Source organism: Ischnura elegans, chromosome 7 (genome assembly GCF_921293095.1).
Source record: "Ischnura elegans chromosome 7, ioIscEleg1.1, whole genome shotgun sequence".
Classification (NCBI taxonomy): domain Eukaryota; kingdom Metazoa; phylum Arthropoda; class Insecta; order Odonata; family Coenagrionidae; genus Ischnura; species Ischnura elegans.
The window spans coordinates 104,088,372-104,115,762 of record NC_060252.1 but is presented as its reverse complement, the minus strand read 5'-3'; the positions used below and the strand labels follow the sequence as shown (position 1 = coordinate 104,115,762).

General features: G+C 38.5%; 1 protein-coding gene and 1 long non-coding RNA gene across 5 annotated transcripts in view; one reads left to right on the top strand and one right to left on the bottom strand.

Moving 5' to 3' along the window:
• The window catches only part of LOC124161895 (peptidyl-prolyl cis-trans isomerase FKBP4), a 31,847-nt gene extending 30,294 nt beyond the window's left edge, over window positions 1-1,553 (bottom strand). The window contains exon 1 of the mRNA XM_046538158.1: window positions 1,381-1,553. The gene's annotated coding sequence lies outside the window, so the exon portion shown is untranslated. The remainder of the gene's footprint in view (window positions 1-1,380) is intronic.
• Window positions 1,554-5,790: 4,237 nt separating this feature from the next.
• On the top strand, window positions 5,791-19,770 carry LOC124162847. Of its 4 annotated transcripts, XR_006865691.1 has the most exons (4): window positions 8,830-8,944; window positions 16,185-16,285; window positions 19,060-19,445; window positions 19,568-19,770. It is a non-coding gene; the product is annotated as an uncharacterized LOC124162847 (long non-coding RNA). The 4 variants fall into 4 exon arrangements; XR_006865690.1 differs by lacking the exon at window positions 8,830-8,944 and adding an exon at window positions 5,791-5,919 and having other exon boundaries at window positions 19,060-19,770; XR_006865692.1 differs by lacking the exon at window positions 8,830-8,944 and adding an exon at window positions 8,696-8,778 and having other exon boundaries at window positions 19,060-19,770.
• Window positions 19,771-27,391: the final 7,621 nt, after the last annotated feature.

Below are 27,391 nucleotides of genomic sequence, written 5' to 3'. Positions count from 1 at the left end.
GGGCTTACCACGCATCTACATCTATCTACATCTACACAATACCCCGCGAGCCACCTCTAGGGTGTTTGGCAGGGGGTGATCAATCACCAGCATGCAATAGGGTGGTTTCCTTCATCAAAGAAAACGAAAGGCATTGATTGCGATTCGTTACCCACCAATAGTGTATTCATAATATACAAATTATTTTGTTTTAGAAATACCGGGTTAGACGAATGGCAATGGTCCATTTTTATCCTCATTTGAAAAGGGCCAGATTGGCGCCCATGCGATGCCACTCCACGTGACGTCACAGGGACCTAGTTTCTATACGAGAAGATAGGAGTTATACGTCGTCTGAGGTTACCATTGCATGCATGAGGCGCAGAGCTCAGGGAAACATGTCTTAACAATCACTTATTAAAACTGGCTAAGGTCGGAAAGTTTTCCTCGTTTGATAAGTTATTAATAATCCTTATTTAAGCCAAGAGCTACCAGCCAGCAGGGTACTAGGCTAGCCGCTAGCAGCCTGCGTCGTATCAGCGCTAAGCCTCGCCTCAAGGTCACCTCGCAGGGCGGGAGGGGGAACCAGAAATACGTCACGCGAGGAGACTTCCCGACATTCATACTTAAGCGTCGCGTTTTCGCACGCTTGGAAATTTTCACTTTTCATTTAATCGCGAAAAATAGATATAGTCATTTAAAAATATAAAAGCGTGAAATACGTACTCCAGGAGTAATAATCTTTCGATTTAGGCAATAAAAAAATAATAGGAAACCACCCTATTGGACTCAAACATGCACACCACTCAGTACAAAAAACGTCGCGCATACTAACAAATTATACTACTATATGCTGTTAGAAATAATAATAAAATTAAGAAACATGCATTAAGTTTTACATAGGTTAGTTGGCTACACCACAAGCCATGCAATCTATTTATGAGTTTTATCGCTGCCGTTATAATCTCTTATTGATCGTGGAAAAAATGACATTCTAATGACAAATGACATCTGTCTGTTCTACAATCTATCTCTCTTATTTTATTTATATGATCTGATCTTCCGTAGTATGTTGACGTCCGTAAGATATGGTTAACTTCGTCAGAAAAGACACTGCTTTTTAATGTATCTAAAAGGTTTAGTCAATTTTTAAATCTACGGTCCGACAGAGACTCCCATCCGAGTTTATCTAAGAGGTCAGTAGCACTAACATCTGACTCTCGTAACGATTTTTCACGTACCTGGCAGCTCTTCTTTGCACGCGTTCTAACTCTGTTATTAAGCCTTTTTCATGAGGGTCCCAAACACTGGCAGCGTATTCCAAACGTGGTCTAACGAGGGAATGAACTGTGTCAGATAATGATGCCAGCAGTATCGAACCATTTGTTCGTCAATACTCACGTTTTCTGAGAACACGCCAAACTGCACGAACTTCTCGTTCAGTTGGTCGATTATATTGGACGAATCTTGAAGAGCTTATCTCGTTCCTGTGGTGCAATACTTTGTGAGTCAGAGTTGTCGCTGATAAGGAGATACCGCTTGATTTCCAGGTACCTGTTCTGACGCATGCATTTTCTCACACATTGGACATCCATATCCTCATCTTGACACCAGCATATTTGTTCTTGAGGGAGAGAATGATACCCGGCGAAGAGAAGAACTCCAATAAATTTCTTGATGCAGTCGTTTGAAAGGTGGAACTGGTGGACTCAATCCAATTAAGTAAAATGGATTGAACTTAAAAATTTCTCTGAGCTCTGGAGGGGGGAGGGTTTATCCCCCAAAACCACCCCTCGCTGCGCCACTGTTTGTGTCCATTGTTCCCAAGTGACGCACAATGGCAATACAAAACGTCGACTATACTATTGTATACTAACCAGGAGTGAAGAAAAATCGACCCAGTTGGAGGATAGCCACGGCGAACAACGTCTTTTATGCTGTCAAAAGTCACCTTGTCCCTCTACGACCAAAAAACGGAGACCTCTGAGCGGAAAGAGCTCGTGTGCACATATCAATGCATGCACGTGATCACTTCATGTCTCCTTTCACTAACGACATCCTTAAATTAAAAAGAAGAACTTTGTGCTTTCATATCAATATTTATTCACGACCATGGTTTCAACATTAGACGTCATCATCAGGACGTCTAACGTTGAAACCATGGTCGTGAAAGTTCTTCTTTTTAATTTAATAATGAATCGCTTTCACCAAGTTACGCCTCAAACAATCAATTTTAACGATATCCTGTTGGAAGACGCGAAGGTCCTGTTCCTATGTATTGGTCACAGGTGGCGCTGCTATGTAGTTTAAAGCAGAGTCCTCTGGGTCGCAGTTCTCTACACTACTCCCTCATAGGGTCGAGTCGTTCCATACACTTCCACTATGGGAATTGAAAAATCCGCCATTTTAGTTCTTCCGTCTCTATAGAGCCTTATGGGGGAAACTGATATAAACCAAGTTTTTTCATGAATACGCGACTCCCGTTGCATTTTCGGTAGTTATAAATTATAATACATTCAGTATTGATGTAGTAGGAACATTTTATTATCAATGTGGTGTATTATCAACAATCCAGAGGACTCTGGTTTAAAGTACCGGGTCCCCATTTGGGGATCATGGTAGTTAATGGGTTAAAATGTTGGTTTCATTCACCTTTGTATAACTTAAACAACTTTATAATTGCAAAATACTTTGACTGAAGTAATCTGAGTCATTTTAATTACATCTTTCACGTACGTTTTACGAAAGACGCGAGCGTTGTGGGGGTCCCTTACCTCTGGGCCCACGGCGATCCGACATGGGCAGATCGCCCCTGGCCCACTTCATCAAACAAAGCAAGGCTTACCTAAGTGGTACACGCCAGGTTAGTGATGATCTTTCCCCAATCTGAAGGCTCGAATTCGAGTCTATGCAGTAGCCTATATTTTCCAAGCGTATCCCGACAGTGGCGCAGCGAGGGGGGCTTTTGGGGGTTAAACCCCCCCCCCCCCAGAGCTCAGAGAAATGCTTAAGTTTAATCCATTTTACTTAATTGGATTGATGTTACTAATAGAATAGTGTAAGGATTAATAAAGTATACCTCATAAAGCCGTAAAACTCACCATTTTGAACCATTTATCTTTAAAATTCTGCAATTTATTAATCTCGCACCTACCGCTTATCCTGGTGGGTATTCCACACCCCCAAACACCCCGGTATTGTTTGCACCTAAACCCCCCCAGCCTTAATTCTTGGCTGCGCCCCTGTATCCCGAAATCTCCCTTGGTGCTGTTTGGAAGTGCAACATTCGTTGGGCAAGGAGTATAAGTAGGTAACCTTGACGCAGCGGCGTTTATCGATTATATTTATCGCGTATTCATATAATATATAATATCATGACCAATGAAAGATTAGGATAATTAATTTTGAATGAGAAAAACTAAATATGTTTTACGTAAAATTAAAAGTTAGTTGGATGAGAAGTACCTACTACGATAGATCCAGTTAGAAGATTGTATTTTGATTTTTCATTTAGATAACATAATATTCGTTTCTCACACCGAACTCCTTCCATTTTTTCCTTCAATTAACTGATGCATTCCCCTATCAGTTTTCTCCATTTTTAAACTTGAATTCCTTCCTGAAAAATTTCTCTCGGTGTGCAAAGCGAAATATTTTCACTTATAGCATCACTTTCGCTCGAAAGTGGCATTTAAGGCCGTTTTACACGGGGCACGGAATTGCGCAGGCTAGAGCTGCATTAATTTCTAAAATGGCGTGGAATTACGCGAATGCATGAACGAAATTAGAACAGGGGCTATTTCTACATCTCACGTCTACGCATTCTCGCATGTGTTCTACCAATTCACCGCTTTACACGACGCAATTTTGACTGCGCCTTCGCACGTACGTCAGATTGCGCAATTCCGTATACCTTGTAAAACGGCCTTTAGACTTATTGCCTCGACTTATCAGTTCGTTCAAAATGTATGCTTTCATTTTAAAGTTTTAATGGTGCAGAGATAAGAATATTTTATCTTTTAGCGTCGCTCCTAACCGACCATAGTCGTTTACCTGTATTTTAAAAATGTTTCTCGCTAAAATATTATTTGAAATTCACAGATATTACAGCGTACAGTGCCTTGCTATTGGTACACTGCTGCCTCTACCACCATCAACCGCAGGACTGATAGTTATATCAGTGATTCTGCAATGTCGACCACATGTTAATCAAATCGAGCCTATTATCCAGTGGCGGATAAATGTGGGGGTTGTGGTGGATGCGCGCCCCCTTGTGGGGCCTCCCGTATTGCCAAACATTGCAGAACCACAATAAGGTGGTATCCTATACATTTTTTTATTGCCTAAATCGAAAGATTATTACTCCTGGAGTACGAATTTAAAGCTTTTAGATTTTTTGATGACAATATCTATTTTTCGCGATTAAAGAAAAGTGAATATTTTCAAGCGCGCGGAAACGCGACGGGTAAGTATAAATGCCGGGAAAACTCCTGTGTGACGTCGTTCTGGTTCCCGCTGCCGCAAGTGAGGTGACCTTGGGACGAGGCTCTGAGCGCCGATACGACGCAGGATGCTAGCAGGTAGCAGAGTCCCCTGCTAGCTGGTAGCGCTTGGCTTAAATAAGGATTATTAATGCCTTATCAAACGCAGGAAACTTTCCGACCATAGGCGGTTTTAATGGGTGATTATTAAGAGATGTTTCCCTGAGCTCTGTGCCTCATGCACGCATTGGTAATCTCAGACGGTGTAAAACTCCTATCTACTCGTATAGAAACTAGGTCCCTGTGACGTCACGTGGAGTGGCGTCGCATGGGCGCCAATCTGGACTTTTTCAAATGAGGATAAAATTGACCATTGGCATTCGTCTAAACCGGTATTTCTAAAACCAAATAATTTATATGTTATGAATACACTAATGGTGGGTAAGGAATCGCAATCGAATTTCGTTTTCTTTAATGAAGGAAACTACCCTATTGTAACTGTTTAATATCATAATATGATATTGTCTTGTACATGTGCATAATCACTTTAATTTAACTTTGTTAAACTTTGCATGTGAATTGATTATTTTTTATTACGATAAAAGTAAAGATATATTATGCGCCCCCCTCTTGAGTTTTTTCTGTATCCGCCACTGACCTTATCTGAGAAATTACAGGAAACCCATAGCCGTCTTATCTTCTCTAGTATGCCAGCCTATCAACGACTTCCAGCAGTAATCCAGATGTCCACCCTTTTTTGTCATTCCTTTCAAATGCTGCCGATAGACGTGATGTCCTAGCGTCGGCTTCATCGGATCTGAATCAAAACCAATAAAACACAATTACTTTAGAAAATCTTGTAGTAATGATTATATCTGGAAGTAAGGGCGAAATTATATCGGCATTAAAATCTTCACTCGAGTTCTTAAGTTAGTGTGGCTGCATACATCAATTATTTTTTTATAAACCAAGAATGAAAACATCCACCACGAGTCATCATCAAAATGCATGGGAAACTAAATAATTAATTAACTGATCAAAGTTAGAGTGGAAAAATGGATTATGCACAAAATTTTACTTAAGTTTAGGCATTATATACTTCCTAATGGAAGATACTTTAAACTAGGAACTTTATAAATATTGTTTCAAAATTTGGTCACTTTATTGTATCCGCTCATATTGGAGCCAAAAAACAGCATTCTCAACCATAAATCCATTTCCCCTTTGTAAACAAGCCGCCATGTTGTTTGTTCAAATGAATTAAAACTAACAATGGTAGTGAGGAGGCAATGATGGTAGTGAGGGACGCGAAAAGAAAAACTGGTAGTCGTGTATGGAGAGAAGGAAGAGATAGACGTGTTATAAAAAGTTCGGCAGAAAGAGGGAAAGGAGGCAAAGACTAAGGAGGCGCCTACGAGAGAGAAAGAGACCGGAGGAAGGGGATACGGCAGAACTCGAGGTAACACGAAATAAAAAGATAAACGTTACACCTTTTGTTTCAAACTGGAAATAACGATCCTGATATGAAATACCAATGGCTAAAAGTAAATTGAAACTCTCTGGCAATTTTCCGCAAATACTTTAAAGTTCCTTCCACGACCGGTTTCCATCCATTTTACAGTATCGTCACCGCGCGAAAACACAAAAAAGGAAAATTGAAGTATTTCTGGAAAATTGCCAGTAAGTTATAATTTGCTGTGTCCCATACTTCCTCCAAATAGAGCCTTCAGCATCTATTTTTTTCCATTTTCTGTCATTGCAAGCGCATGCAGCGTGCCATGTTTCATCTTCCAGTTCGCATTTTATAGTAACAGAATATGAACTCTTTGAGTAACAGGCCAACGAATTTTTCTATGGGTTTTTCATCATAAGACTACATCCACAGTTTCTTGGTGTCTTCTTCGTTAAACATTCTAAACCTTATGATGGATACTACCAACGATCATATACCCTACGGATACTACTGATGTGCAAATTTCCTGATTTGTATTTTCCATTGTAAAGATGATAAACAGAGCAGTCTGGGGGATTGTTCGACATAAAGTCCAAAGAGTAAATGTCCAAGCCAAAAAGTAAAGAATAATTTTATTTTAAAACTTTTATTCAAAATTCATAACATTAAAAGTTAATTTTATATGGAATTAGCGCTATGCAAGTTATGGCCTATCGCTTTAATATATTGTAACGTTTTTTTTTTATTTTCTCTTCAATGCACTTACAAATATTTTATTGCACTTTATAAATAAACTCGGAGCAAAGAGATAGCCGTACGCCGCAACTATTACAATCCAACTCCCCTCTACACACCATCCCGCGCCGTCAACAACAATCGCCCCACTCCACCTCTGTCGCTCATTATTGCTCGCTCCATTGTTATGCTTTTATCCATCGTCACACCAAAATCCAACTCAAAATAACCCAAAACAACTCAAAAATAACTGTTACAATATTCATGTTCTCTTCATCGTTAAGAGTAGTCTCCGTAGATGCTGACAATGTTCTCGATGCGTTCTTCTACCTGATGAAGGTTTCCCGGTTTTAAATTGTTCACTTTTCTTCCAAGACTTATCTCACGAATAATGTACTCAACGTCTGCCTGTTCTTTCTGTAATTCTTGCAGAAAAGTGTAAAAACTAGGGTGGCTTTTACCATAGAGTAAGTATAAACTTACTCTATGCTTTTACCGACTAATTTATTTAAATGATTATGCCAGTCTGGTGGTTGTTGGTTCTTGCTGTGCCTTGAATAGGGTGGTTTCCTATTATTTTTTTGCTACCTAAATCGAAAGATTATTACTCCTGGAGTACGTATTTCACGCATTTAGGTTTTTAAATGACGATATCTATTTTTCGCGATTTAATGAAAAGTGAAAATTTTCAAGCGCGCGAAAACGCGACGAATGATGAGAAAACTCCGTGTGACGTCGTTCTGTTTCCCGCTGCCGCAAATGAGGTGACCTTTGGGCGAGGACATGTGCACTGCTGATGCAGGCTGCTAGCAGGTAGCAGAGTCCCCTGCTAGCACATAGCGTTTGGCTTAAATAAGGATTATTAATACCTTATCAAACGAAGAAAACTTTCCGACCTTAGGCAGTTTTAATAGGTGATTATTAAGACATGTTTCCCTGAGCTCTGTGCCTCATGCATGCATTGGTAATCTCAGACGATGTAAAACTCTTATCTTCTCGTATAGAAACTAGGTCCCTGTGACGTCACGCGGAGTGGCATCGCATGGGCGTCAATCTGGCCTTTTTCCAAAGAGGATAAAATTGACCGTTGCCATTCGTCTAAACCGGTATTTCTAAAACCAAATGATTTGTATATTATGAATACACTAATGGTGGGTAACGAATCGCAATCAATGCTTTTCGTTTTCTTTGATGAAGGAAACTACCCTATTACCGCTGCATATTGATTCCACTTTTTTTAATTATACCTGGGCTGTACCGCTCTTCGTCTTCCTCTAGCAGGAACGCCACGAAAGTAGGTTTTTTTTCGAAATAATCGGCAATAACTGCAAACTGGTCAGGCATCTCATCATAGAAAAGATCGAAGACGCGTTCAACATCATCATGAGCAATAATTATGCCACAATTTAAGTTGTAATCGTCATCTTCGTAAGAATCGTAGATAAGAAATTTGTCGCCAGTAACAGTCTTTGTAAACCTGTGAGGTACACTTTCAAGGTCTTCAATAGAAGTAGGATTCGCCGGTAACTCCTTTGTACGTTCCCGCTGAATAACTTTTCTTAAATTATGTTTGTCTGGTAAATGCGCTTGCACTGCAGCACTTGCATTGACTGCGACCCTCATCACTGCCGCTGGTGGACGGTCAGGATGTTCGTTAACTTCCGTTTTAATAGCACCAAGTATGCGTAAAGCTTCCACTTCTTCAGGATTTGGTGCATGATTGTGAGAAGCATGTCCACCTCCTTCTCGTATGAGTAAATTGCGGCCCGTATTTACTGTTGTCAATCGCGCAGTGCACTCACTTTTCCTTCGGCACTTCCAATATTTTACATCGCCATTAACGGATGAGGTTAAATACAGAAAACCATTGTAATGCCCGTAAGTTATTTTACCTTTACGAATAAATGCGAGTACTGGTAAAGCCATTTTAAAAATTTGTTGCTAGGGATATTAATAAACAATGAAGTCGGTTGCGAAAATATTATAGCGTTGCTAGGGATATTTTTAAATAGTGTAAATAGTTCTAAAAATAATAGATTTTCTAAAAATATTTTTGGACCTATTAGATTTGGATTTTTCGGTTTGGATTTTATGTCCTCCCACCGTCTGGGGTGCAGATTCATCTCCAAGGTAACTTTGTTTCATACCGTTTTCAGTAGTCGGAAGATTAGAAATGTTTCATCAAGATCTCTATAGCTTGATTACACCTCTTATGACGCTGATAAAATGTTCGTGTCCTTTTTTGTCTCCGAATAATGTGTTATCTTTCGTCCGGCCAGCCATGATTATCGTTAAGGTATTTAACAATTTTATTCAATTTTAAGGAATATTGCTAACCCTAGGAATTTGTGATGGCGAGTGAAATGTTAGTCTTATGCGGCATCCGACGGCTTGCATATCCTAATCGTATGGATTACTTACCTATCGATGGACCTCTTCGATGGATTACTTACCGATTTCCGCATTAAGAATGAGGCATATTTGTAGTACGAGGTGATTCGAGGGACGAGGTAAACGAGAGTAACTTTTGATGGATGAAGCATTATTCACAATGTATTATGCACGACTCTGTGGAAAATGAGTTCGCATCAGATACGATCGCTTTCCACCGATATTCACTGCGCGGGATGTGGAAGCCACAATCCCTACATATAACTGCCATCAGTGTTGGTTAAAGTACTGAGAAAGAGTAACTGGGCTCAATTATAGCTACTTCATGAAAAAGTAATCAATTACGAGTAAAAATTACTGATTTCAAAAAGTAAACAGTAAAATTACAATTACTTCTTGTACGATTTAGTTTGTTAATTAACTAGGGAACTAAGTGTCTGCAGATGCTTTGGGGGCGTCCATTAATTACGTGAAGTTATTTTGTTAGTTGTTAGACACCCTTCCCCCTTAGTGAAGCATCGTGAGATTTGCCCCGACCCCCTCCCTCTTATTTTATGTGAGATTTTTCAAAATTCGTATTTTGTAAAGAAGCCGCCATGTTGTTTGTTCAAATGAATTAAAATTAACAATGGAAGGAGGAGGCAATAATGGTAGTGAGGGACGCGAAAAGAAAAACTGGTAGTCGTGTATGGAGAGAAGTAAGAGATAGACGTGTTATAAAAAGTTCGGCAGAAAGAGGGAAAGGAGGCAAAGACTAAGGAGGCGCCTACGAGAGAGAAAGAGACCGGAGGAAGGGGATACGGCAGAACTCGAGGTAACACGAAATAAAAAGATAAACGTTACAATTTTCAGTGAAATGCGTTAATCTATACTTCGTTGCGTTGGATTTATTTTTAAAAAATAATTATTTTTCTTTAAGATTAGTTTAGACTAATATGGGTAGTAGATTACCGAGATCGCAATTTTACACTTTTTCTTGCGTAAAAAATACGAGATACATCCCAGGACCCCTCCTCCCCTCTCCCTTTCGTGAGATTGGGTTAGAATCGGCTTGACCCCATCCCCCCTCACGTAATGGGGAATTTTCACATTTTTTGAAAACTCATTCAAAATGTAGTAAACCTCTAGGAAATAATATCTACCGGGGGAAATTTCAATACTAGCGGTAGTTTTCGAGATATCAAAGGTCAAAAAGGAGGAGTGGGGGGTAGGAGCGAAAGTAGTGTGTCCAAGAGGTGTGACGTCATTTCTCCCAAAACAGAGTTGCTAGCGTCCGAGGCGTGGAGTTTGGAGATTGTTGCGGTATGCCTACGCCAGGAAGACGTTGTTTTTACCTACATGAAGTGCTTTTATATCGTATTATATGTATTGCGTGGTGCCTATTTGTTCAAATACATCACGAAATTCTAATAAAATATTCGTCGTTATGTCGAATAACGAAGCGAGAAGAATGTAGTGGGTCAAGGCGATGAAGAGGAAGAACGATCTGTCGACGAAAACGACGGGATTTGTTCGTGAAGATCACTTTAAGTAAATACAACAGATTATGTTGAGAAATGACTTGAGCGTATGGTGCGGAGGACGTGCAGTTGCCCTGTTCGCGCAGTGCCCGCCTGTCGCTTGCACCGTGTCGGTTGAAAAAAACGGTCGTCGTAGTATCCGATGTCTTATAATTATTGTATTTTTTTAATATATCAATGATTAATCATGATAAGAATACTTTAAGGGTACATACAGTAGGTCAAGGGCGCAGCTAGGAATTAAGGCTGGGGGGGGGGGAAGGGTTTCAGGCACAACTAATACTGGGAAGCCTGGGGGTATGGCTTACATGCCAGGGTGGGAGCGGTAGGTGCGGGGGCCCTCCGCCAGAAAATATTTCAGATAAAAGGTTTTAAAATGGTGAGTTTTACGGCCTTCTGAGGGATATTCTATTAATCCTCACACTATTCCACAAGTAATAGTAATCAGATTATGTAAAATATACTAAACTTAAAAATTTCTCTGAGCTCTGGAGTTGGGGGTGGGGGTTTATCGCCGAAACCCCCCCCCCCTCGCTGCACCGCTTTAATAGGCTACCCTCCCTCTCTCCGAAATCAATTGATTAACATGCGTAGTTTTCCTATCTGAACTCAAAACCATATTTGCTACCTAGGAGCGTACAATGTGTAAGAAACTCACTGATATATAATCACTATTTCCTCCAATCAACTGACTTCGTGCTACAGAAGGAATTACAACCTGAGGAAGTGGTGGAAAGTCGAGGTCAGGAAAAGTCCTGCCAATTAAAGCCAGAAACAAAGACTGATGGTAATCAGAAAAAAAACGTGTTTCTGCCAATGCTGCTACTTCTCCTATGAAGTTCTTCCGCCTGTAATATTTGACAGAGGCCAAGTAGTTACTTCTGTATTCGTAAAAGCTGGTCCATTAATGACAAAATAAACTAGAGACATTTACCGCGAAGCCTTCACTTCTCTAAATTATGTAGCCAAAAAGTCCGGGTTACTTTTAGAATATAAAGCCATCATTATGGAATCCACCTTTGGGAGATTATCGCAACAGCCTTACACAAAACCGTCTTCCATTTCGCAAATATTCGATAAATTCTTTTTCTACGAATATAGAATATGGATGAAAAAAATTTTACGTGACTAAATAACGTCATAAAAATGTCTCAGAGAAAACACGGATTTAAAAAAATGGCGAGATATCCACTTAATCAACGACTGCTTCATTGTAGCTTCTGCGGCCGTGAATGCAAAACGAAAACACCGTCGGGAGAAATGACGTCACCAACAATTAGAGCTAACTTCTCGTTTTCAGACGGATTTCACTGTTTTAAATGCATTTTAATGATAAAAACAATGGTTTACGAGAAGTTTTATTGGTGAAAATGGATTCCTGGTGAAAATTGCTATAAGAATCATGTATTACTTCGATGAAAAAAATTTCACGCTACTTCGATCCCCATTATAATGGATGCCCGATGCCTAACGCTCCTCTCGCTACTTCCATGTTTTATTTAATTCATATTGAAGCTCAAAGATTCTCCTTTCCCATACCGTAGTGTGTGCTTCAATGCTTGCTATATATTGAGAAATGCACACGATATAACTAGGAAATCACTGATATTCTACCCATTTTTTCGATTTCACACAGCCTTTCGCTTCCTCGACCTTATTTCACGTTTAACATATGCGCTTTCCCTCTTAAATTACCGATTCACGTAAGGGATATAGTTTTCTTCTGAAATACGCGGTATACTTTTACACCCGATTCAACTGCAAACCTTGGAATCATCAATTAACGTGAGAAATATTTTTTTCTCCGTAACACGCGATCTACTTTCATTCACCGAAATTCCGTCATTTTCCTCGTTCACCGGTTCCTCGGGAAACAGTCTCACAAGACCTTATGCAAAACTTTTCACTCTAACGAGAACCGCGGTTTGCGCACTATTATTTTCCTACACTACTCATAGGCTATTATGAATTATAATCATCCCTTTAATTTACGCAACAGCATCAATTGGTGAAGATGATTTGCATAAACAAACCATTCCCTTGACGCCAACCTTTATGGAACAGACTTTTGCTCCGAATATTGCGCATCCTTCCTCATAATTACCATGAAAATATTCGTAAATTTGTTTCACTAATATTCATTTTAACAAGCATGTACATTCATAGGTGGTTAATCCATTCTGCCGGAGCTGTTTTCTTCAATCCTTCCATCGTGTCGACCACTTCAAACCCTAATCCACTGCATGCTTATTGGAACGACACTTTCCTGACATCACTTCCAGAACGTGACGTCAGCTAGGGCATGAAGGGCATATGCGTGGATTGGGACACGGCCTATATATATTGTGGACGGCACATAGCCATTTGGTTCACAGGGTGATTGGGGGGGGGGGGAGGGTAAGTCTTATTTTTCAAGACACTTAATAACTGAATTTCCCCCAGTCGCCGCACGTGTAAAAATTTCAGTTGGGGGGGGGACAGAAGCCCCGTACTACAAGCCGCTGGCTACGTGCCTGTCTTGTGGGTTTTGTAAGCAGTGTTTCCAGCTCGACCACCCAGCAGTAAAGGCTACCCCACCCCATGGTACGCAGCCCCAAACAGCAATGAAGGGTTCATGGGGGCTGCGGCTGTATGCGATACTGAACGCTACCCTGTTCAAGTTTGTATACCTGACAGCAAAGCTGCCTGAAAGTAATTCAAGTTTAAGTAGGAGCGAGTACAGTAATCGTCGATTACGAGCATGTAACGATTGCAACGAAAGTAACGATTCCTCATAAGAACTCATGAGTAAGCTCCACAATTCCCAATGCCTAGGAATGTATGCTACATAAACATTTTAGAAATTGAGTTCTATTTATATGTCTGCATGCCAGTGGCGTAGCCATGGGGGGTTTTCCAAGTTAAAACCCTCCCCTTGAGCCTTTAAAGAAGGCGCCAAAAGCGAGTAAGATGGCCTCAATAAATCCCCGCACCCCTTTTCGCCCTGGGGTGTTTCCCATACACCTCAGAAGGGGCCCGAAATCTCTGTTAATCCCTCCCATTTCAAAATCCTGGCTACGCCACTATCTGAATGGTATTGGGTTATTCGCAACATTGGTATGGGCCAGTGGGTAGCCAGGAATTTCATTCAGCCATTTTGTTTCGCTTGTCCAAAATCAGGGGGGAAAATTTTTGAAAAAACAGGTTACTTAAGTATAGGGTTTCTAAATAAATTTAATATTCATTATTAAGAAAATATCATTTGTCAAAGAAATCTTTGTTAAATTCATGATTGCTCAATATTTTGTTTTCTTTTATGACATAAATTAATTGTTTTCTTATATTTTGGGGGGATCCGGACCCCCCGGGACTCCCCCTCATTACGGCATTGGTATGTGCCTCGAGCATAACTGACTCCGTTCACCACTCATTAGAAGTCCCTAATACTTAACCCTTGGCCTGCAGGAGTGCACGATTTTAGCTGCCAGTCAGTGCAGAAGAGACCCCCTTTGCAGGAGGTACCCCCTGCCACGAGGGCTGGTGTGGTAGAGTTAAGCCCCTTAGCAATCCTTATGGTGAGGGAAAGTGCCCAAGTGCAAGATATCCAGGATGTAATAAAAATTTTGGCTAAATGTCGCAGTCAGCATGCAAAACGTATTAAAAACGTTCCTGCACTCTAAGGTCTAATCCACTATACACTATATACACTTGAGCATTGAGCAAATTTAGATGCATGCCTTACAAGCGAGACTGTTGCGAGCTTTGTGGTTGTAAACTAGAGGCAGTACCTGAACCTCATATTTTTATGATACCACATTTCCAAAATTGCGAAGATTTTCACAAGATGATAGAAAAAATATTGTCGCCCTATTTATTATTTTGCATGCTGTAATTAAGCATTTGGCACGGTAAACTCTTGAAAGGTTGCGAGACATTTTGGCTTTTGGGTCCTGCAGGACCCTTGCTAATAACAAAAGAAAGCAGGACATGTAGAAGTATCTTTTCTGAAGAGGTATACCCAGGGAATCATGCTCTATGGTAGGATGTACATTGTACATAGAATCTTGAAACACATGAAAAATGGGAATTACTAAGTTTTCAGAGTCAAGAAACTCCTGTGAATTATTCATGAAATTCTTGTTGAAGATGAGAATTTAAACAATAATAATTTCTGAGACATACTTATTTGATAATTGATTCCAACCAAAAAAGGAGAAATGCATGGCATCACAAGCAAGGAAAACTTATTTTTAAATGGGAAAATTCAAATTCTACAAGTTAAGTTGATAACTAAGTTTTCTCTGCTGCTGCCAAAAAATATGAAATGGCAATATTGGATTTCCATTCTCCTTGTTTACAATATTGAATGAGGTTATTATTTTTCGTAAGAAACACTAAATCAGGGGTGATTGGGGCCTTCAGCTGGGGTACATGATTGGGCCCTCCTTCCTTGGTGATTCAGGGATCATCCCTCAGAAAAGTGTAGGAATTTCCATGCCCAGAAATGCATTTTGATGCTATGATGGCTAGGTAACAAGATAAATTTAATAAACAATCAACCATCTGAGACAAAATATGTACTATGAAAAGTGAGAATTTCACAGCTTATAAAGTATAATAATAATGCTCTTTTGTTCTATTATCTATTTAGTGAATTTGTACCTAAAGAAGTGCACTGAAATCTAAAAATTTCCTAAAATATCATTTTTGAATAACCCCCTCAAAAAAGTAGTAGGTTCTCTTTCATCTTCTAACACCATTATGTATTTTATTTATTTTTATGCAATATTTTTACTGTGATTATGTTGGACATTAGGTAACTAATGAAAATATAGAATTTTAAAGTTAAAAACACCTTTGTTTCGAGTAATCTGAGCCTTCTTTTACTACACCTTTCATATACACTTCACGCTTAACGAAATTGTAGTGGGGGTTCCCCAAAATTCAGGGTCCTTGGCAATCGCCGATCAGCTGACCCAACCAGACCACACCTGCCCCAAATGCATGAATTTTGTGAAATAATCCACAATCTTAAGTGAGGATTGCAACTGTGCAGATTGGCTAATTTTTTCATGGTTTCCCACTGGATTTTGGATAAAATGTTGAATTGTTCTTGTTTAATCCATGTTTTAGAATTGGTCTTGAATAAAATTTGGTCATTATTTGCCTACCTCAAGGTGGTGTTACATTAAAATGTCAAACCTGTAAGATGAAAGTAAATTTTCACACAAATTTAATAACTAAACCATCAAAGGCGCCAGCACTCCTAGTGCAAAGTTTTATATATAACCTTGACAATAGGTAATAAAATTTTGTTAGCATTGTATTATTGGTTTTAAAATTTGACATGGACTAGGCCAATCAAAATTACTCCATCATAGACACTGACTTCTTACCAGTATGGTCACCCTTTGGATAAGTTATAAGGCAATTTCCTTTTTCCAAAGGGAAATTTTGTGGGTGATGAACAGAGTAAAATGTCTTCATATCTTTCATCAAAGACATTTTCTATGGAATATTACCCTGCTCGTAGTTCCATAAATATCACTCTAAAGCAACTTGCTATATGCTAATGACCTGAGTACACAGGTAGTAACTGAAAGGGAAGTTTGACAATAATGTTATTTACATATGCTTTGTTTTAAGGAAAAGGTGAAATAACAAGAGAAGTGAAGATCAGATGAGTGCTGCAAAAGTAACTCAACCAGGAACACCATTGAAAAGAAGTATCCCAGAAATACCAATGGGTAGGTATTGAGTTTAAATTTTTGTTTTTCCATACAAAAGTGCATTCAAAATCAGAAATTCTTATGACATGCAGGGCTGGGCAAAATGCAGGCCTAGAAGTATTTTGAATACAAAATACTGCTAAAAATGTATTTGAAGTGCAAAATACAAAATACCTTAGACTTTTGAAAAACAAACTAAAAAATTTTAAATATCTTTTAAAATACAAATAAACATTTGCATGATAACTAAAAATTATAGCCCGCCCTGGCACATTATGGATTGTTGCAAGCATGAAGAATACGAATCTAACAAAATCGAAGTAATATCTTAAGCATAATGTTGCATAACTGTTATCAGAGCTACTTCAAAAGTATGTTACAAATGTATTTTTTATTTTAAAATGGGAAAATAACAAAAATTTGTATTTGAAATACAAAATACAAGATACCCAGAGAGCACAAAGTAAGTGAGTTATTCGTTTCTTATGGTTTTCTTACGGAAAAAAATTGATAAGCACCTTATCATAAGCAAGGGGCTTATATAAGGCGAGGGTAAGATTTAGGGGAGAATAGGAAAAGAATGCAGTCAAATATCCTCAGACAACATAAGTCACTTCAGTTGAATCTCCAAAGGCGGCTGAACAGCATACTACACATGCTACGTTGCTCATCCCAACATGAATTTAAAGCCTACCAGTGAAATTCAGCGAGTCCATATAAGAGCTTAACAACTGATAACAGATTTTCCTGTAAATAGAAAAAAATAAACAACTGCAAGCGACCAGCTGGTGAAGATACAAAGCATAATACAAGTACTTTATCCTTGTGGCAGAAAGAAAAAAAAATAAACTAAGGGGAGCAATCGTATAACCTGCGCATCCACAACTGTATACACTAATTACTACACCACAGCATCTGATGACTGTGATAGGCGTAGTTACCAGTTTAAAATCCAGTTATGTAGAAAAACTAGGCTGGCAGGAGCATGAAAAACTGAAATTATTCAAGGTCTTTACAATATAACACATGTGAATTTTAATTTATGGTCTGATAACCCGATGAATACAATATAGGTATATATATTAGAGATACCTTCCGGCATTTTTATATTATTCTACGTAGCTATTCTTGTGAAATTATGTTTTTTTCCTACAACGGTCGCTTCACCATCAGTTCGTAAATGTGAATGATTTTCAAATCATGGTCGTATGATGTTATTTACACTCAGATTATAGAAGTGCCAAGAATGGAAAAATTATTCTCATACATAAATCCCTTCATGAATACTTTAAAACGATGGAATCTAAACAACATCTACGGAAGTGCTGAAAGTTTAGCATCCATTTTGTCATTACTCTGGATGTTTGTTGGCCTGGCCGTAAGAAACCCATAGCAAGCTTACTTGATAAGCGCCTTCCTTATTTCTTCCTTTCACCTTATCTCAATGACTTATAATGTGCTGGCTGGGTACATTCAGGTCATGTATTGTAAATGCCAAATACAAATTACAAATGTATTTCAAATACATATTTTAAAATACTTGTCCTTGAAATACTACTCAGCTCTGTTTACATGTACCATGTAAATTACTAATGGGATTGAAATGGCAAAATGTATGGTCAGGTAGGTAAGACCTAATTGTCTTCAAAATCTTTGTATAAAACTATGTCACTCAGTGGCGCAGCCAGGGGGGGGGGTTTCAGGGAGCTCAGAGAAACTTTTAAGTTGAATCCATTTTACTTAATTGGATTAATATTACTTACAGATAGAGTAAGGATTTATAAAATATCCCTCAGAAAGCTGTAAAACTCATTATTTATCCTAAAATTTTTCTGGGGAGGGCTCCTGCACCTCCCGCTTACCCTGGTGGGTATACCATACCCCCAGGACACCCAAGTATTAAGACCTGTTTACACGATACATTAGCACGCACGGGTTAATGTCTAAATTTATGAACGCCAAAATGCACCGTGTAACCACCCAACCTGTCCGAATGCATGTACAGAAAATAGAATCTGTTCTAATTTGGTTCATGCATTCGTACATATTCCGTTCCAGTCCACAGAAATCATTCACGCAAACATACATTAACTCGTACCTGTTAATGTATCGTGTAAACAGGCCTTTAGTTGCATCTAAAACCCCTCCTAGCCTTAATTCATAGCTGCACCCCTGATGTCACTGATACTATGCCGGAAACTACCAAAGGTTACACATTTAGGAATCAGTAAATAATCACAAATATGGTAACAGGCCCAAAAATATGGGCCTCCTTTTTACTTTTGGTTGAAACAAATTTCTACAATCTGGCTGTTTAAGCAGTGGATTTGAAATAAATACTTATTACAAGATTACCAGAACATATAGGAAATATAAGTGCATTCTGAGTGAATTAACTGGATAAAGTTATCTTGGTTTCCTGCCAGGTAATATAATCTATCTGGTCCAAAATTTAGAGATCTGTCACGTTCATGATAATTCCCTAAGAACAAGAAATGTGACAGACCTCGAATAGTTGAACCAGGTGAACTCTCTCACCAGGCTGGATGTGCGTAAGAGGTTTCATCCAGGCACAAAATTTGCTTTATTTCACCTCGCTGAGCAAATGTTTCTTTTAATTGCAATTTAGTTGCGTGTATGTTTCTGGGTGATAGCTCAAAGTTAGATGGAGATATTCTAATGCAATTTTTTTTGCCAAGAAACTGAAATGTTGATGAATTTATCCTTTAAACATTGATTTTCTGAATTTCATTGCTTGACTCTTACCAACTCTTTTTTCCTATGTATCCTAGATAATAAAAGTGAAGTTACGTCTAACAAAGTATGTGACGTAAGTTGTGTGTCAAAGACTGAAAGACCACCTAAAACAGATGAAGGCAGAGTGAGTGGTTCTAGCTTGGAATCACTGCAAAATGTTCGTAACATTTGTGGAAGTGGCTCCTTGAATAGTGCGGAGATGGAACTGCTTAAAATGGCACAGGAAGAGCATAAAACTAAAATGGAAGTACTAAACCTCAAGAGGCAGTATCTAGAACTCAAGATTGGCCACTTGGAGGAAAAAAAAGGTTCTAGCCAGGAAGTTTCTGAGTAAAATCATTGACCCCTCCTAAGGACTTGCATTAAGTATTTGACAGTGAATGGACTTCAATTTGATGATATTGAAGATCCTTGTCATTGGGTATGTTTTGATTGTTACATATTTAAAGTCTCACAATTGTTGTTGCCTGATGTCAATGATGACAGTGAATTCAGAATTTTTAGTTTTACCAATGTCACCCAGTTTTTTTTTACCAATTTTAGTTTGTGTCACCCAGAATTGGACCAAAAGCAACTGAAATATGGGCACAACCAATTCTTAAGAGTGCATCACAGTGATACTAATCAGAGGGGTAAATAATTTATTAGTCCTCAGATGCTGTTTCACTGATTGGGTAAATGTCATACTTCACTTTCAAATGAATATTTGTAAATAATATTAACAAAATAAAAAATGCTCAAAAAAGTATGGAACTCATTTACGGATGGAATATGATTTTTAAAACCATTTTCTCTCGCAGTACATATTTGCATGCATATGTATGTACTATGTATATGTATCCTGAAATTCAATAGTTTTAGAAAATTGCTTAATTTATTGCTATGTTGTTGACAACTGATATAGTCACTAATGTTGAAGAAGTGCCATCATATCAGATACGGCAACTTTACTCATCCCATGCCGCGTTGGTCATTTTTTTTTGGTTTTCATGCCCTGGTGTTGTAATGTTTCTGCCTTGGATGAACATCAACTTTTGCAGCTATCAAGGTTACCAAACAATTTGAAGTCCTCCTTGTCAACAGAGTAGGCATTGACGAAGTGTAAGGCATGAAAATGTAGCTGAATCGGGTGGATCTTCTTCAGAAAATAAACAGCTGGAATGCATTGCATTATCTCTTACTTTGAACACATCACCACTCAACCATTTCAAATCAGAGGCTAATCATATTACAGTACAACCTCTTTACATGGTAATGGAGGGGACCAAAATTTGGGCATTTTGATGCATGGAGGTTCACTATAGAGAGTTGTCAGTGATAGGCACTGCTGTCTTTTAAATCATTATATTTATGTGTTAAAAAAAACATGCATGCATTAGTGAACATGCATTTATTATTTAATAATTACAGAAAGCGAGCGCTATCGCATGATTTTTACCATGATTCGAGAGAAAAGGATGTGATCTCTTTTAATTCAACAGTCACTTAAAATGATTAGGATAGTTGGTTATCTTTTTTCTTATATACTGTTAGGTATGCTCTCATATGGAACAAAATGGCCACAACTGATGATTAACGTGAAAATTACAGCATATTAAAGTTGTATAAGAAAAAAAAGGGTTAAACATTTATCGCTGAAAATTTCATTCCATGTACGTAATCGCAGCAGCATTAATGGTCGCTAGTTGTCTCGGTACGATTTGTAGAGGTAGTTAGGCTGTCTTGGGGGTGTCTCCTTGGTTTGATAAGTAGGGGTTTTATGAGATAAAGAGGTTCACTACAAAGAGGTTTGCCTATAAATTTACATGTAAATCTGATGGGACCGTTGGGGTGGTATGAAGTATGGAGGCTCATGATGTAAAGCGGTTCACTACATAGAGGTTTTACTGTAATATGACTTTGTGGTTTCTTCTAGTGAGGGGCATGATGTGGGAGAGGGAGAATGATATGACCAACTTGACCAGGATTTTTAGTTAAGCTCCTCCCTGCAGTTATATTTTGATGTTTCACTGTTGTTAAAGAAAAGGCACCATATACTCTGTAAATTCATTGACATATGTAAAATCTAAACGGAAATATCATTTTTGGGGAGGGAGAAAGTTTTAAGGTGAAGATGGTGTAAAGGGTCTAGCAGGTTAAGAGGGTGAAAAGTTTCCCCTGTTATTTTGAGAAATAAAAAATATACACTTTAGATTAATCTAAGTGTGATGGGCATTCTTTATGTTAATGTTTATTCTTGAATCAATAATATTAGAAACTGATCAACAATCGTAGCTCTCAACAATCAACTCAAATATCCTCCTGGAATACATAGATGCAAATGGCAGAAAGCAGTTATTCGTGTTTTTGACCCTGTTCCACCAATTTTAAAAATCTGAAAAAAATTAGGATTATGCTTTAAGGTAGGGGTAACAACATATATGTTTTTCCACGTGTTTATTGTTTCCTAAAATTTTTAATTTAATTTTGAAATTTCAATCTTACGTAAAAGTTTAGTTATTGGTCCAAAAATTTTGAAGAAAATCAGGATGGTAGACCATAATAGTATTTACATTTTAAAATCAAGAAAACGATTTTACAAAAATAAAAACTGGAGATATGGTTAAAAAAACTAAAAGTCGTGTTTCAATTTTTTCTGGGGTTATTTCCCATTGTTGAGGTCTGAAACTTTGGGAAAACACATAATTTTGGATGCACTTTAAGTGTATATTTTTTATTTCTCAAAATATCGGGGGGCACTTTTCACCATCTTAACCTGCTAGACCCTTTTTTAGGTATGTCCAACAAAGATTTTGACTACACAGATGAAGATGAAAATTATGAACGTTGCAACATGAGTGAATTCAGCAGTACTTCATCAGAATCAGAGGAGGAAGAGACTGAAACAAGTCATTTTCCTACATAAATTATAAAATAAAACTGCATGCATGTATTATTACTTTTTGCTATTATTTATTTCTCTGTAGGAGTCATTGTTTCTGTGGTATCTCCGTCATTATTGCCCTCTTACACTCCTTTTTCTTCTGGAATCCAGCCATCACCTGAATCATCCAAAATCCAGTCTAGATAATGAAAATGGTGGCGATTTTTGGTCTCCTCCATGAGGAGGCAATAAAAATTTGAAGAATTTAGTGAATATGTTGGCGTAAACCCTGCGATCATTCAAGGGCTGTTGAAAAGCAAAACTTATGCGGCTATCAATGACAATACCAATTTCAAAATCATAGCTGATGAAACAAACCCAAATACAACGCAATAAGTAATGCAGGAGCCAAATATCTCTGCATCATCCCGCCTACGTCTTTGGGAGCCTACAAACGTGGCTAAAATAAAGCAATTATTTGGAATCATTACTCACAATTTGGTGTGGTAAAGATAACTATTATAAAAGAGTGCTGGTTGAGGGACATTTTATTCAAAAACAACTTTGACACTAGTATTATGTCTCAGAGTAGGTTTGGACTTTTATTTAGAATGACCCACTTTGCAAATAACGAAGAATTTCCAGATGGTGCTCTGTAGCATATAGTCTGTGCTCTTAGGGAAATACTATTGGAGCGTTTCCAAAGCCTAAATCATCCCACTGAAACAATCTATATGGACAAATCACTCATCCCTTTTCCAGGACAACTCATCATGCACAGCGTGCATGAAAAAATATGCAGTAAGTATGGGATACAGCTGCTCAAGCTATGTGCAGGGTATGGCTACAATTACAGAATGGCAATTTACACCTGGAAAAACATTGAAGTTAAAAAGACTATGCTGGTGGACGAGATCATAAAATTATGTGAGCCAATTTTGAATGAAGGGCTAACAATACGTACTGGTAACTGGTACACTAGTGCTGAACTAGCCAACAAATTGCTGGTTCAAAAAAACTCGTCTGATGGAAACCTTGAGAATAAAAAAGAGGCAAACCCCAGAAGGTGTGACCAAAAATGTAAAATGGAAAAGGGAGAAGTTGTAGCTAAAGAGATTTGCAGAGGAAACATTTCCATGAGCATGAAGGAAAAAACGAACCAATATTACTGATTTGTGAATGAAAAACTTTGCTGTTTCTACAATTTGGAACTTTATTTTCCTGACTAGTTTCGATACACTGTATCATATTCATAGGACTAGCAGTACAAGTAGCGTTGCTGTTGCATTTCACAAACCATTCTGACAAAAATGTTGAGGTCGCTCAAAGAAACGGCAGTTAGTTTACAAAACTGAAAGTATTATTCATCTATAATGAGGCCAAATCATCAGTGAACTAGTCAGATCAGATGGCAGATTATTCCTCACCCTTAAGAAAAACTCGAATGTAGTACAAATAGTTGGCTTTGGAATTGATGTAATCAACATCCATAGTAAACGTCTGTATACTATACAAAGAATGTTCAAGAAATAAAACGGGCCTATTTGATAGAAACGGGCCTAGTAGTTCCACGAAGATTTAATTTGTTAGTTAATATTGATTACGGAGGAAACATGAAAAGAAGGAAGAAACACTGAAGAAACACACAACATGAAAAGAAGGTAGAAAAAAAGAAGATGAGCCATGAGCTAAGAAAAGAGTGGGGAAAGCCGTAGAAGCAAGAAAGCATTGAAAAGGTTGCAACGAGATCAGTGAAAGAAGGGAAAGAGGCTAAAAAAAAGAAGAAAAGATAAAAAAGGAACCAATTTTTGCAAAAAAAGACGTTAATCTGCAGATTTATTTCATTTTAATAAATTTGCAGACTTATTACAATATCCCACAAAGATGTAACAGTATGTAGCAGGCAATGGCCTTATTGACTAAATGTTTGGCACTTTTTCTTATAATGTCGTGCTTTAGAAATGCTTGTGCCGGTCACCCAGGGCCGTAGCCAGGATTATGGGCCAGGGGGGCAGAGAGGATGTCTGTTTGTATGTCCGCAGTGCATTTCCATACGGCAATACGGATTGCAACCAAAGTTAGTATGTAGGTACATCTTATGCTCCTTGAGTTTTTAATGCTACTTCTGATTGTGTCCGACGCGTCCTTCGCGTCATTTTCTCATTACTGTTTGTTACTTCATGTCATTCAACTTTTCTGTTTGGACATCCTGCTGGGTAGGCACACCTCTTGACATACTCAAAGGGAAAACATAACGCTAAGGATTCGACACTTAAATATTAATCCTCTCGGCGCAAACTTTTTTGCTGGGGTATACGTTCACACGTTTTTGGTCTGCACACGAACGGACACACATAAGTGTGTATATTAGTCCATAGGGTAGTTTCCTTCATCAAAGATGGCGAAATGCATTGATTGCGATTCGTTACACACCATTAGTGTATTCATAGTATAAAAATTATTTGGTTTTAGAAATCCCAGTTTAGACGAATGGCAATGGTCAATTTTATCCTCATTTGAAAAAGGCCAGATTGGCGCCCATACGATGCCACTACACGTGACGTCACAGGGACCTAAACGAGTAGATAGGAGTTTTACATCGTCTGAGATTACCAATGCATGCATGAGGCACAGAGCTCAGGGAAACATCTCTCAATAATCACCAACGAGCGTGATGCGCCCGCTCCCAGCGGGCTTCCTCCGCTGTTTTCAATGCAGGTCCACAGAGGGATAGGCGCGTTTCTAATTTTAAAATGTAGACAAAAAAGGCAGGGTCTTATGTACAACTTTAATTGGAATGTTCATGTACATATTGAGGTCAGAGATCCTCTTTAAACACAACATTGGAAGTAATTACGCTATCCTCTGTTAAACGCACATGATGACTCATACTTACGTATACACAGGAGACTAGAATGTGGAATCAGCCGCATTTCGATAAAAGTTATTTAAAGAATCCGAGATATTGTTGCAAATGAACAAATGTATTAGCTTGTGCGCCGTTAATGTCAGGAATATTTACCGTTTTTTTATTATTTAAAAACCAATTTTAGGCAACAATAGCAATATATAGGAAGTAAGATATGCCGTCGCAAATTCTCTGATAAATTCTGCGCATTTTGGTACCTCATTTGTAGAGTTTGGTTGCGTATAAGTTGAGAAAAAGGTATCTATACAATATAAATAATATAGAGGATTAAAACTGCCTATGGTTGGAAAGTTTCCTTCGTTTGATAAGGTATTAATAATCCTTATTTAAGCCAAGCGCTACCTGCTAGTAGTGTACTCTGCTACCTGCTAGCATCCTGTGTCGTATCAGCGCTCAAAACCTCGCCCCAAGGTCACCTCACTTGCGGCAGCGGGAACCAGAACGACGTCATACGGGGTTTTCCCGGCATTCATACTTACCCGTCGCGTTTTCGCGCGCTTGAAATTTTTCACTATTCATTTAATCGCGAAAAATAGATATCGTCATTTAAAAATCTATAAGCGTGAAATACGTACTCCAGGAGTAATAACCTTTCGATTTAGGCAATAAAAAATAATAGGAAACCACCCTATTCCAAGTTCTAATACTCCCACCTCTCTCAGTACTGTCCCTCGCGAGCAACGCCGAGTGGCCCGCTGGTAATGAATACATTTCCCTACCTTCAGAGGGGCGAGCAGGCTGTCTCACGCATCAGGAAACTGTCAAATCAACGGCGTAGAGGAATGGCAGCTAGATCGCGATGCAAGCATTCAGGACGAAGCTAAAACTGACAGCATGTTCATCTCATTTGTACGGTCGACTATGAGCATTATGTAGGAGTTCAGAGAGCAGTGCTGAATTTCTAACATTTTAGGTACCAGAACGTATTCCTACACATTTAATAGGGTAGTTTCCTTCATCAAAGAAAACGAAAGGCATTGATTGCGATTCGTTACCCACCATAAGTGTATTCATAATAATACAAATTATTTGGTTTTAGAAATACCAGTTTAGACGAATGCCAATGGTCAATTTTATCCTCATTTGAAAAAGGCCAGATTGGCGCCCATACGATGCCACTCCACGTGACGTCACAGGGACCTAGTTTCTTTACGAGTAGATAGGAGTTTTGCATCGTCTGAGGTTACCAATGCATGCATGAGGAACAGAGCACAGGGAAACGTCTTAATAATCACCTGCTAAAACTGCCTATGGTCGTAAAGTTTCCTTGCTTTGATAAGGTATTAATAATCCTTATTTTACCCAAGCGCTACCTGCTAGCAGGGTACTCAGCTACCTGCCAGCAGCCTGCATCGCATCGGCACACTAATCCTCGCCCAAAGGTTACCTCACACGGTGGCAGCGGGAACCAGAACGACGTCACACGGCGTTTTCCCAGCATTCATACTTGGCCGTCGCGTTTTCGCGCGCTTGAAAATTTTCACTTTTCAGTTAATCGCGAAAAATAGATATCGTCATTTAAAAATATAAAAGGAATACGTACTCCAGGAGTAATAATCTTTCGATTTAGGCAATTAAAAAAATAGGAAACCACCCTATTCACACATAATTTTCAAGTATAAGCCCCCCAGAAAAAACTTCCAATATTTTAAAACTTAAAAAAAAAAGTTTCATCGAGGAATAATATTTTCCGAAATTAAAAAAACGATGATATTTACTGACATGGCCCAATTTTCCCGGAGAGGTGCCGGAACGCCGTTCCGGCCCATTCCGGCCGAAATTAACAGCTGGTTCTGATATAATGCAAGCACAAAAATTACGTAATTCGGAATGTCGAAATCACTCTGGATCTGGAAACCGAATGACGGCATTTAAGTAGGATAATTTGGCATTATACTCCGAATGGTAGCGTCGCACAACTCTCAAACTTTTGGAATACAAAGAACTCATAGCGGTCTGCTTGTACAATTCACCAATTTTCGTTCATTTTCGATTGTGACAGAGGTAGAAGAAGTAAGAAACATAAATTTTTCGGATTTTCGATCCACCAGCTATTTCGAAAAAAAATTGATGATGAGGAAAGACTACATTCGTGCGAGATGTGGGCATGGAGAAAAATAGGAATAAAATGAATGAAGAGGATGATGAACGACAAAGTGCTATTGTCGGCGTCAAAATGATGTGCTGCTGTACTTTGCGAATTTATATCTGGGCTTCAATGCATGCTATAATAATAAATAATATGTGATTTTAAAGGAGATTTTATTCTTATTTCTAATTTATTTTTTGTTTTAGGAAAATTTTAAAAATTTAGACACGCCAATGCAATAAATGACTCCGCGTACCGTAAAATTAGCTGTTTTGTCAACTCCATGAACTTTGTAACTCAACCTAGGGATAACTACTGTGCCTACAGCATTTAACTTCCACAATAAGTTGCACTTATTAATGCAGATTAATAAAATGGCTTTTGAGTATTTTTGAACGCATGTTTTGCTGTTAATTAACGAAGATGTTTAAACATCGATCAGCAGATCGGGTAGGCGAGGAAACTTCAAGAGGAGATACGAAGGGT